Below are 11,508 nucleotides of genomic sequence, written 5' to 3'. Positions count from 1 at the left end.
AAATGCTTTGCATCTATTTTTCCTTCCACTCTCTCTTTTTTGTTCTTTTCCCTCCCTCCCTTCTTTTCCCCTACCCCCTCTTTTGCTTCCCTTCATCACATTTTAAGTTTTTTTTTCTACTTCCCAATATCTGTTATCCATTTTGGTCTTTATTTATCCTTTGGGTTTCTCAAATGAGATATTTAAATGTGTGTCTTGTTTACTTCATCTAAAAATATGGTCTCAAGGGGCATCCATTTACCTAGAAATTTCTTAAATTTATCCTTCTTTATGGCAAAGTAGTACTCTGTTGTATATTAAAAAACATAATCTTTAGCCATTCATCCATTGATGGGCATTTATGGTTTCTATTATTTCTCTAAGCTTCTCTATTTTTATCAGTATCTACACTAAATTCACTAATCATGTCCTTTGTATGGTCATCATCTCTTTAGTTACCTGAGAAATTATTTCTGATTTTTTTCCTAGAGCCTCATGTATCTACTTTGTTACTTCTGTGGCTGCCATTTCAGCAGGTTCAGAAGGGTAGCTTTGATTTCTTCCACTCCAATCCCCCTGGATTTTCCTTGGGTGAGCTGGACCTTGCTTCTGTGTCTTCTCATTTTTATTTGTTAAAATTTGTTTTCTGTGTTGAGGCATATAAATTGCATATGGTAGGTAGCTTTATTACTAATATCACAACCTCCATGGGTAATGATTACTTTTCACACATCTTCTAGTTGTAGCTGGCTTTTGGTAATTGAGTCTGTCTTGATATCCTACCTCTTTAATTTATTAGGGAAGAGAAGTTGCTGCCTATTTGGCTTAGTACTTAGGTCTTTAGTTCTGGACTATAGTATTTTTTATGATCCTCCCAGAGAATCTCAGCATTGGCATACAAGGAAAACAACTGATCACAGCTATGTCACCTTGGCTAAAGTAGTACAATCAGCAATAACAGTGGCATCAAGTGCAGCCTAGAAAATAAAAAACTATGGCAACTATTATTTCACCATCTTTAACCATGGGAATAAGAGTTATAGTTGTGTATCAAAATCCAAAACAAACCAGAAAATTGTATACAGTGAATATCCCCTGAACAGAGCAATTTTACCCTCAGGGGAGAAAAGTTAACAGTGATAAGAGAGGAAAATAGAGAAATAAAAGAAGATAAAGAGATAAGAAGCAAGGCTGAAGGATAAAGAAAGGTTACCTATACTTTGAGAAACTGGTGAGAAAAACAGGAGGGAAAGAAAGAAAGAAAGGAAGGGAGAAAGGGGGAGAGAGAGTGAGAGAGAACAAGAAAAAAGAAAGAAAGAAAATAAAAAGAACCCCAAAACCTTAAAAACAAGTCTTTACACTCATTTTAAAAAATGAAAAAAAGAAAAAGAAAAGAAAGGAAAAATAGTGTCTACTTCAGAGTATTTCTCTGCTGTCCCTGGTAGACAAAGGAGGGTGTCAGAGCCCAGATCTGTGTTAGATGATACCAGCAAACCTGCAGTAGTATTAGGGTGGGGTGGTGGATAATCCCAGTAAGTCTGTGCTTTAAATTCCCCTGATGTTCAGGGTGATTCTGGTTTTTGGCTGTGAGCCAGAAACACTGGAAGCCCTGAGATAAAGCCAACCCACAGCTGCTTGGAGTCTTGGGTTCAGGTGGCCCTTCCCCCAAGTGGCATCAGTCAATTGCACTCTCCTGGAGGCATTTGGACCCAAATCACTTGCCAGCCACTGCAGTCCACAGCACCCAAGGCTCTATTTCATTGATGCATTTCTCCATGGAGGTCTCTGGAGTCACCTGTAGCCACTCTGCAAGTAACTTCTCTCATATCATGATACAGGAGTCAAGGAGAAAGTGCCATTTGCCACCTCTCTCTTCTGCATTAAGGTCCCTCGTTTTATTCTCTTTGGGCTCCAATTTTCCTTTCAGATCTGTCCTGGGTCCTAGGAATCCACCTCCCTCCTTCTTATCTTCCCCAAGTTGCTATATTCAGGTGTCTGGACTCCAAATCTCACAAAGGCTTATTTGCCACTGCTCACTACTCTGCCATTTTCCCAGAAGTCCCATGGCAAGTTCTTGAGCAGAATAGTGCTGTCATGGTACTGTATAGTATAGTCTGGCATCAGGAAAGCCATTAGGAGACTTTTGACACAGTTCAAAGTGGAAATATTAGGAAGGATAGAAATTGACAATTCAAAAAAAAATTATCAGAATAAAGAATAATAATGTAGCTGGAGGAACAACAGTATATCCAGGGAGGAAAGGTGAGGAACAAAGCCATTCTCTCCAGGAATAGAATGTATTTTCCCCTACAGATACTTCCTTCATTGCCAGATTGTGGGGACTTTGGCAGTAACATAATGAGTATGATGTATCCTGGGCTGACTATAGCATATGCCATCTTACAGACATAAGCTTTTTCTAATTTATTATTTTCTTACAGATGATGAATTAATTTGTTTTAAGTTGTAAAAACAATAAGTTGTATAATAAATATATGAGTTCCAGGCTGCTTGATTTCAAACTGTCTCTGTACTACTTAAACTCCTATTTGTTCATTCATCTCTTCAACTAATAACTAAGAATCTGTAATGTTCCCAACACTATTCCAGGAACTAGAAATTCAAAGAAAAAAGACTTAATCCTGTCCTTTGCTTCAAAGTGTTTCCAATTTAGTTAAGATACAGGCAAGCAATTTGACTGTGATGGGATCATTGCTTCCAGAAAAGTCTGAGAAAACTTGGTAGGAATGTAGCAGAAGGAGCCCCCCAACTGTGCCTAAGACAGCCAGAAAAAGCTTAATAAGGAAGAGATGTTTGGCTCCACCGAGGCTTGAAAAGTGAGTGAGCCAGACAGAATGGGTAATATTCCTTCCAAGAGGTGAGAAAAATAATCATGTGCTGGGAAGAATGCAAGAGGTGACAAGCCTGGAGAAGTACAACTGCTGGAGAGGGCTAAAGATCACCCCAGTGCCTCCATCCCTAGGTAGCCAACTGGGGTTGAAACACCAAGAGCATGAGACCACATGGTAGAAATGAATCCTACCTCCCACCCCTTCGTGTTCTGAAGTTCTGTTACTCCACAGCTGACAGATGTGCTCAACTTTTTAAATTCCATTAAACAAGCACCCATTGAGGAAACATTTGGCACAATCTTTTCTCTTTAAAGAAAGTATTCAAGTAAAATCTTTCTCCTTGAAGTAACCATTGGCAGCAGCTGATTCCACCACAAGGTAAATGTCCTAGGGAATTTCTCTCCAATTTTCCAGGCAGGAATCATTTTCAGCTTTTCCTCCTCTAAGGCATCAGCAAAACTCCTCACCACATCCTAGTTGCATCTAAGACCTGTGAGGTCACAATATTTAATTATGCAGAAACTTGATGCCAACAAACACTGCCTGTGACTCTTAATCCTGACACCTAAGTCACATCCAAGATGTGGGCCTCATGGTGTTCTTGCGTGCTCCCCACCACACCGAGCTTCCTTCTTCCTGATTCTCACAGCAGCTGCTCCTCCCCTCCCCATCTATGCCTTGTCATGCAGATCAGGTGCAGCATCATCTTCTCTTTCTCACCATCTCCTTGCCTTATTAGAAACCTGGCCAAACACCAAGGATACCCACTTCCTCTTTCTCAAATGGGTCTCAAATGGAGACTCCTTTTCTTTTATAACCACACATCATTGAGCTCTCAGTTGCCAGCAACATCCTCATTTCCTAATGCTTTCTTCAGACCATCACTCTCTTCCAGTTGTGTGAAAATGTCTCCTATGAAGTCTGGATCATGCTCTCCATGATTGACATCTTCTGACCCTCCTGTGCCCCCCTCTCCCATTCATTGGGAACTTTGACACCTTGCTCACAAACCTCTCCTCTACCCTCATCATTCTGGATTCTTTACTATTCATGAGAAGACTCATGCAACATCATACACTGGGCATCATGACTTTACCTCTCCTTCACTGAAGGATCTTCAATAATGGCCATTCTAACTTTCCCTGCTTTCCTCAAACCCATTACTTTCTGTTCTTCAGCCTTCAGAATTCTCTGGATCTGCACTTGCCACTACATCCTTCCTACATTCCGAGGAAACGGGGTCATCTTCTTATTTCTACTCCTCCTTTCATCTTCTCTATGACTAACACTTTTATACTTTCAAGCTGTTTGTGTATAGTTTCAGCTTCTATTCAGCTTCTTGGCCCTAAGAGCCCAGGAAATCTATTGTCTCTAATAATTAAAAAAAAAATTTTTTATCCTCCCTTACTCTTTCCTATTCAGTATCTTTCTCTGTCTTCCACTACAGAACAACTGCCTGCCTATCATCTCTGCTTCCTTTTCACTTATTCCTGGCCCTCTCCAACCAAGCCACTCAGAGGACTTCATAGCACCTACTCCTGACACTTAAGATGGACAATCTCATTTGACAATCCTAATGGACTCTTTAGTATCTCAGTGTGTTTGACTTTGATGTTGCATTTGACACTACTACCTCTTTCTCTAAAAGTTCTCTTGTTCCTTGGCTTCTTTGATCAGACTGCACTCTAATGTTTCATCTCTACAATTCTGTCCATGTTTTCTCTGTTTCTGTTAAGCCCTGCCATTCCCTGCTCATCCCTTTTAGAACTACAAGGCCTCCTTGTAGAAACTGTCTAATTTTTCCTTTAATCTATGACTCTTTGATTGTTCAGGAGGATATTATTTAATTACTGTGTATTTATGTAGTTTTTGTGATTTTTCTGACATTTATTTACAATTTCACCATACTATGATCTGATAATATTCATGAGATAATCTCAATTCCTTTCCATTTACTTAAGCATGTTCTGTGAGCTTATATGTGGTCTACTCTGGAGAAAGTCCCATGTGCTCCTGCGAAGAATGTGTATACTGTTGTTGGGTGAAACACTCTAGCTATGTACTAAGTTCATTTGTTCAAAATTTTGGTTCAGTTCTTTGTTGATTTTCTTTAGTTGACCTGTTTGTTTTTGACAGTGAGGTATAATTGTAATGGGGTATCCCATTACAATTGTATTAGTGCTTATCTGATTTTTCACATCCATTCTTATTTATTTGCCATTTTTACTTCTTCATCTTTGAAATATCTATTCATTTCCAAAACTCATTTTTGGATTGGGTCTTTAAATTTGGGTCTCTGTCAGTTTTGAAACTTAACTTTGCAGGGTAAAATCTGGGCTGGAAATTGTTTTCTATTAGGGTTTGAAATACTTCACGCCAAGCTCTCCTTGACTTAATGGTTTAATTGAGAAGTTTGCCATGATTTTGATGGGTTTTCCTTTATAGGTGATTTATTTCTTTTCTCTAACAGCTTCTAATATTTTGCTCCTGTGTTGAATTTTTAGAATCTTGACTATTACATACTTTGATGTAGTTTTTTCTTATCATGGCTATTTGGAATTCTAAATGCTCACTTATTTGTATGTTAAATTCTTTTTCCATGCTTGAAAATTTTTTGCTAGGATTTTTATGCCCTTTGTGGTATCTTCTGATTTTTTATTGATTCCAATAAGTCTTATACTAGTCTTCTTTTCATTGTCTAGCATCTGTTGGATTGATTTTTCATGATACCTTTCTATTTTTAAGAAGTCTTTCATATGATGATTGCCAACCACAATCCTGTCTTTTGGGTCTGATATTCTATCTTCACACTAGTTGGCTCTGCTTCACATACTTTCAGTAGAATTTTTTAATCCCATGGATTTCTATTTGAGTCTGTTATATGGAATTCATTTCTTTTCTATGTTGGACATGCATGGTTTTCATGTCTGTCTTAAGCTCCTCTAATTTTTTAAATCTAGCTATTCTCTAGATCCACGAACCATTTCCTTCATTATTATCATTATCTCTTTAATTATCTATATAGTTATTTTTTGTGTAATCAATGCTTTGATTTTATCAAGAGACTTATACATCTATTTTGTTATTTCCACTGCTACTATTTCATAAAATTCAGCTGGGTGGCCTTCCACTTAAATGTTCATGGGCTTTGCCTTGGACCAGTTGGAGGTGTTGGATTCCATCTTGTTTCTGTGTTTTCTCATTTTTAATTTTTTAAAAATTTGTTTTCTGCATTGATACTTGTAAATTGCTTATGGTGGGTAGCTTCATTACTAGTATCAAGACCTCTTTAGGAAATGATTACTTTTCAGAAATGTCTTCAAGACATAACTGGCTTTTGGTCTTTTAGTATGCCCCAGCATTCTGCCTCTTCTGTTTATTAGGTATAAAAGTGTGCAGTCTATATGGCCTAGCACCCAATTTTTTGGTACTGGACTATAGTATTATTTATGATCCCCAGACAATCTAGGTACTGGCATGCAAGGAAAAACAACTGATCACAACAACTATGTCACCTAGGCTCAAGTACTATAATCAGCAATAACAATAGCATTAAACACAGACTGGACAATGACAAACTGTGATAAGTAAGAATTTACCACTTTTAACCATAGGTACAAGATTTATAGATACATATAAAATTCTAAGACAAATTAAAAATTATGTACAGTAAATATCCATTCAATAGAGAGATTTTTATCCTCAGGGGAGAAAATTTAAAAGTGATGAGTCAAAAATACAGAAGAAAAGAAGTGAAAGAGATTAGAAGTGAGGCTGAAAGACAAAGGAAGATTATCCAAACTTTGGCAAACTGATGAAGAAGACAGGAGGGAAAGAAACCGTGAAAAGCAAAAACAAGAACTAATCAAAACAACAAAAAAAAGGGATTAGCTCAGTGCTGCTACTGCCTGTCTTGCAAGCTCAAGGTCTTGAGTTTAAGCCCTAATACCAATCAAACAAACAAACAGCATAAGGATAGGAAAGGAAGAAGTTAAATTATCATTATTTGTGGATGATATGATACTCTGCATAAAAGATTACAAAACTCAACCAAAAGACTCTAGATTTAATAACCAAATTCAGTAGCATAGCAGGATACAAAGTCAAAATCAATAGCATTGCTGTATACAAATAAACTCATTGAGAGACAAATTATGAAAACAACACCTTTCACAACAGCATCAAGAAAAATGAAATACTTAGGAATCAATCTAACAAAGGATGTAAAAGATCTTTACATTGAAAACTACAGTACTCTGAAAAAGGAGATTGAAGAGGATATCATAAAATGGGAATATATCCCGTATTTTTGGATAGGTAAAACAAATATACTAAAAATGGTTGTACTTCCAAAATTATTTTTATAGATTTAATGCAAACCTGATGAAAATATCAAAAGCATACCTCACAGAACTACAGAAAACATTCCTAAAATTCATGTGGAATCAGGAGAGACCTAGAATAGCAAAAGCAATTCTGGGCAACAAAGGCAAGGCAGGGGCCATCACAGTCCCTGATTTGAAGTAAAACTACAAAATTGCCATGATAAAAACATCATGGTACTGCCAAAAAAACAAACCTGAGGATCAACGGAACAGAATAGAAAATGCAGAAATGACCCCAAGCACATTCAGCTGCCTTATCTTTGACAAAGGGGCCAAAAACCTTCACTGGAAGAAAGCCTCTTTAATAAAAGGTTCTTGGAAAACTGGCTTTCCACATGCTATAAAGATGGGAATTAGACCCATATCTCTCACCATGCACTAAACTAAAATTGAAATGGATCAAAGATCTAATTATAGGGCTGGGGAATTAGCTCAGTGGTTCAGCCACCTGCTTTGCAAGTGCAAGATTCTGAGTTCTATCCCCAGCACCCCCGCAAAATCTAATTATAAAAATAGAAACAATCTGTCAGAAAATAGAATATGTAAAACTCTTGAAGACATAGGTATAGGCAAAGACTTTATGAACAAAACCCCAACTCCCCAGGAAATACTACAAAGAATCAGTAACTGGGATCACGTCAAATTAAAACGCTTTTGCATAGCAAAAGAAACCACTAACAGAGTGAAGAGACAATGGGAAAAAAATTTACCAGCTACTCCTCAGACAAAGGACTAGTATCTAGAATATATAAAGAACTTTATATGATCTGAAGAGAAACAGAACTTTTAAAAAAAAATCTAACCTCCCCAAATTAAAGAACCAATCAAAAAATGGGCATCAGAAATGAATAAACACTTCTCAGATGAAGAAGTACAAACAGCAAATAAATGTATGAAAAATGTTCAACATCATTGGTCATTTAAGAAATACAAATTAAAGCAATGTTGAGCAGGATGTGGTAGCACATGCCTGTAATCCCAGCACCTGGAAGGCTGAGGCAGGAGGATCGCTGGGAGTTCGAGGTCGGCATGGATTACACAGTGAATTCAAGGTCCACCTGAACTACACAGAGAGATTGTATCTCAAAAACAAAAACAAAAACTCAGCATTAAGATTCCATCTCACTCCAGAAAGAATGGCTATCATCAAGAAAACAGTCAATAACAAATGCTGGCAAGGATGTTCAGAAAAAAGAATCCTTCCCTATTGCTTGTGGGAGTGTACACTTGATCTTAGCCAAAAGGCCGAGAAGCAATTGGTGGGAGTGTAAATCACTTTGGAAATCATTATGGAGATTCTTCATAAAACCAAAACTAGAGATTCCATTTGAAACCCCACCTGGGTTTCTTCCCAAAATAGTTAAAGCATCATACTACAGTAATATATGCACACCCATGTTTAAAGCAGCACAATTTATAACATTTAAATCTTGGAAACAGCCCATATGCTCATCAACAGATGAATGGATAAAGAAAATATTTATATACACTGAAGTACTACTCTACCATAATGAAGGGTAAAATTAAGTCACTTTTAGGTAAACGGACACATCCTGAGATCATAATTTTAAGTTAAATAAGTTAGACACACAAGCTTAAATATTGCATTATTTCCCTTATATGAGAAACCCAAAGGGTAAATAATAAGAAGCAAAACAGAGAACAGATATTGGGAAGTAGGAAGAACATGTTCAATTGGGAAGGGGGGAAAAGGGAGGGAGAAGAGGGAAGGGAAAAGGAAAAAACGAATGTAAGGGAAAAAATAGAAACAAAGCTTTTATATATGGGGAAGGGCTCTGGTGTGAAAAACTAAAAGTGTAAATAGGGTTCAAATGGTTATAATTGATAGTGTGAAATAGGAAGAAAAGGGCTAAAGAGGAGGTGGGAAGGGGAAGAGAAAGGAAATAGGGAAAAGAAAACATGTGAAAAAAGCAAAATATGGAAGCAAAGCCTTTATAAATAGGGAAGGGTGACGAGGTTGAGGGGAGGGCAGGGGTATGGGGAAAAAATAAGAACCAAGATACATCATGTAAAGGTACAAGATCCCAATGATGAATGTAATTGTATTGTTTGCTTTACATGTACCAATAAACTTAATGGAAAAAAAATGGGAAGGGAAGAAGGGTTGAGAGGGGAGGGGAATAGGAAAAAAAGAAAAACTAAGATATATTATGTACAGGTACAAATTCCCTACAATAGATGTGATCATTATGCATGGCAAATATATGCTACAAAAATAATAAATGTTGTTAAAAAATAAACACAGCTTATAAAAAAGTCATATAGCCATAAAAATGTGGATCTATTTTTTATTTGCTACTGCATTTCATGGAACTATATAGCTATCTTTATAGAGATACCACACTACCTGACTGCTGTTGCTTGTCTACAGCCAGACCACTCTGAACACGCCCAATCTCATCTGACCACCATTGTCTTGTAATCAGAATGTAGATTCAAGTTTATACAGCTTCTTTTTTGTTATTTTAGGTGCTTTGAATTTTTTTTTTCAATTTTGGTTGTTGATGACTATGAAAAATCTTGCTGGAATGTTAACTCTAAACATTAATTTGGAAAGAACTGGTACACTTTTTCTTCATTTTGAAAACTCTTACATATAAGATCTTAAATTCAGTTTACATAGAACTTTATAGTTTATAAAACAAATCCATATATATTATCTAATTTGATCCACATTTCAACCCACTGGGTTCAAGAAAAATGTCAACCTCATTCCACAAATGAAAAAATGGAATCTCAATAGTCTTGGCTTCGGTCAAGGACAAGGGGATGTGTGGTGCCATTTGGCTTTACTTTTCCTTTCTCTTCCACAATATATTTGATGCTTGATTCTGTAAACATTGATCTTGTGTATCTAAAATGCCTGAATGGAGGCTGAGGTAGAGGCCTGGTGATGCAGAGATTCAACCACACACTTTTGCTCCCTTGACTTGAGTGTAGAAGAAGCTGAAGATCCACTCACCCTGGCTCTGGGATGTCCTTGCTCTGTGGATCCAATCTTCTTGTGCATTATCAGCATCTAGCAAGCATTAAAAATGGATGTGTGTATGACTCCCCATCAAGATTTCTAGTCAGTGTCTGGTGTATTTTATATACTGCCCCAGGTGATCCTAAATATACTGCCAGATTTAAGATCTAATCTTATATTTCCAGGGAGGGGAAGAGCACAGTCAGAGGAGGAATTTCAGAGTGGGAAGGGAGGGAACAGCCCCTGGGTCAGGCTCCCTGGGATATTGGAGGACAAGAAAAATGAGAGAACTGGGTGGAAGTTCTTGTCAAAATCTTCCCAGAATTAGACGTTGAAAATGTCACAACTCCTCTCTGAAGACTGATCCCAATGACTTCAAAAATGGGCTGTGCGCAGGGCAGTGCATATGTTTCCCAGGTGCAACCTGTGGCCCTGAGCCTCGTACTACTGGTTGCCCAGCTGGCACTTGGTTTGCACAGCTTTTGCCAAAGGCTCGAGACTTAGTGAGCAGAGTTTGCCCTCTCTTCTGGTATAACTAGTTTTGATGGCTGGGAATAAAGGAAGAGGACATGCTGCCTATACCTTTAATATTGAGGCTGTTGGCTTCGGCAGAGGTGAAAAATTGCCTGATGTAGTGTTGAAGCCACCGCGACGGTTTCCTGATACAGATTATAAGCCAGTGCCACTGAGAACAGGAGAAAGTGAAGATTACATGCTGGCCTTAAAACAGGAATTGAGAGAAACAATGAAAAGAAAGCCTTATTTTATTGAAAAATCCGAAGAAAAGCCACATAGTGAAAGGTATAGTAAGAAATATATGCAGACATACAGAGAAGAATGGATACCAGATTGGAGAAGACTCCCAAGAGAGATGATGCTGCAGAAAAAAATGCAGAAAAGACCTAACATCCAAAAATGCAAAAGGCATAGTCTCTTCACTCATTAATGCTGCAGATGTGTTGAAAAATTTGAGGAACTGGAAAAGAAAGGAGATGGTGAAAAATCTGATGAGGAAAACGAAGAGAAAGAAGGGAGCAAAGATGAAATAAATAAGTCCCACATGTGTGAATACCAAATAGTTTCCCTGGTGTGAATATTCTGCAACAATGCATAAGATTCTAATAAGATTACTGACATTTAGAAATGGGAGGAAAGGAGCTAAAGGTGTAGGGAAGGTGTGATACGTAGGGGAAGAACAAAAAGGGAAAAGAAAAAAATGTGAGAGAATGAAAAGATGAAAATAAAGTGTTTGTAGATGGGGAGGGGAGGAGGGGGTGAAGGGAGGGCAGAGGTAAGGGGAAAA

The 11,508-nt window shown here is 37.6% G+C and overlaps 1 pseudogene; it reads left to right on the top strand.

The window, feature by feature from the left end:
• The first annotated feature begins 10,749 nt into the window (after positions 1–10,749).
• LOC104862107 overlaps positions 10,750–11,508 on the top strand; it is a 1,013-nt pseudogene continuing 254 nt past the window's right edge.

This window comes from Fukomys damarensis, unplaced genomic scaffold (assembly GCF_012274545.1).
Source record: "Fukomys damarensis isolate Sample0158 unplaced genomic scaffold, DMR_v1.0_HiC HiC_scaffold_38, whole genome shotgun sequence".
In the NCBI taxonomy this organism is placed as follows: Eukaryota; Metazoa; Chordata; class Mammalia; order Rodentia; family Bathyergidae; genus Fukomys; species Fukomys damarensis.
Note: the sequence above shows the minus strand (reverse complement) of the source record. Positions and strands in the feature narration are given on the sequence as shown.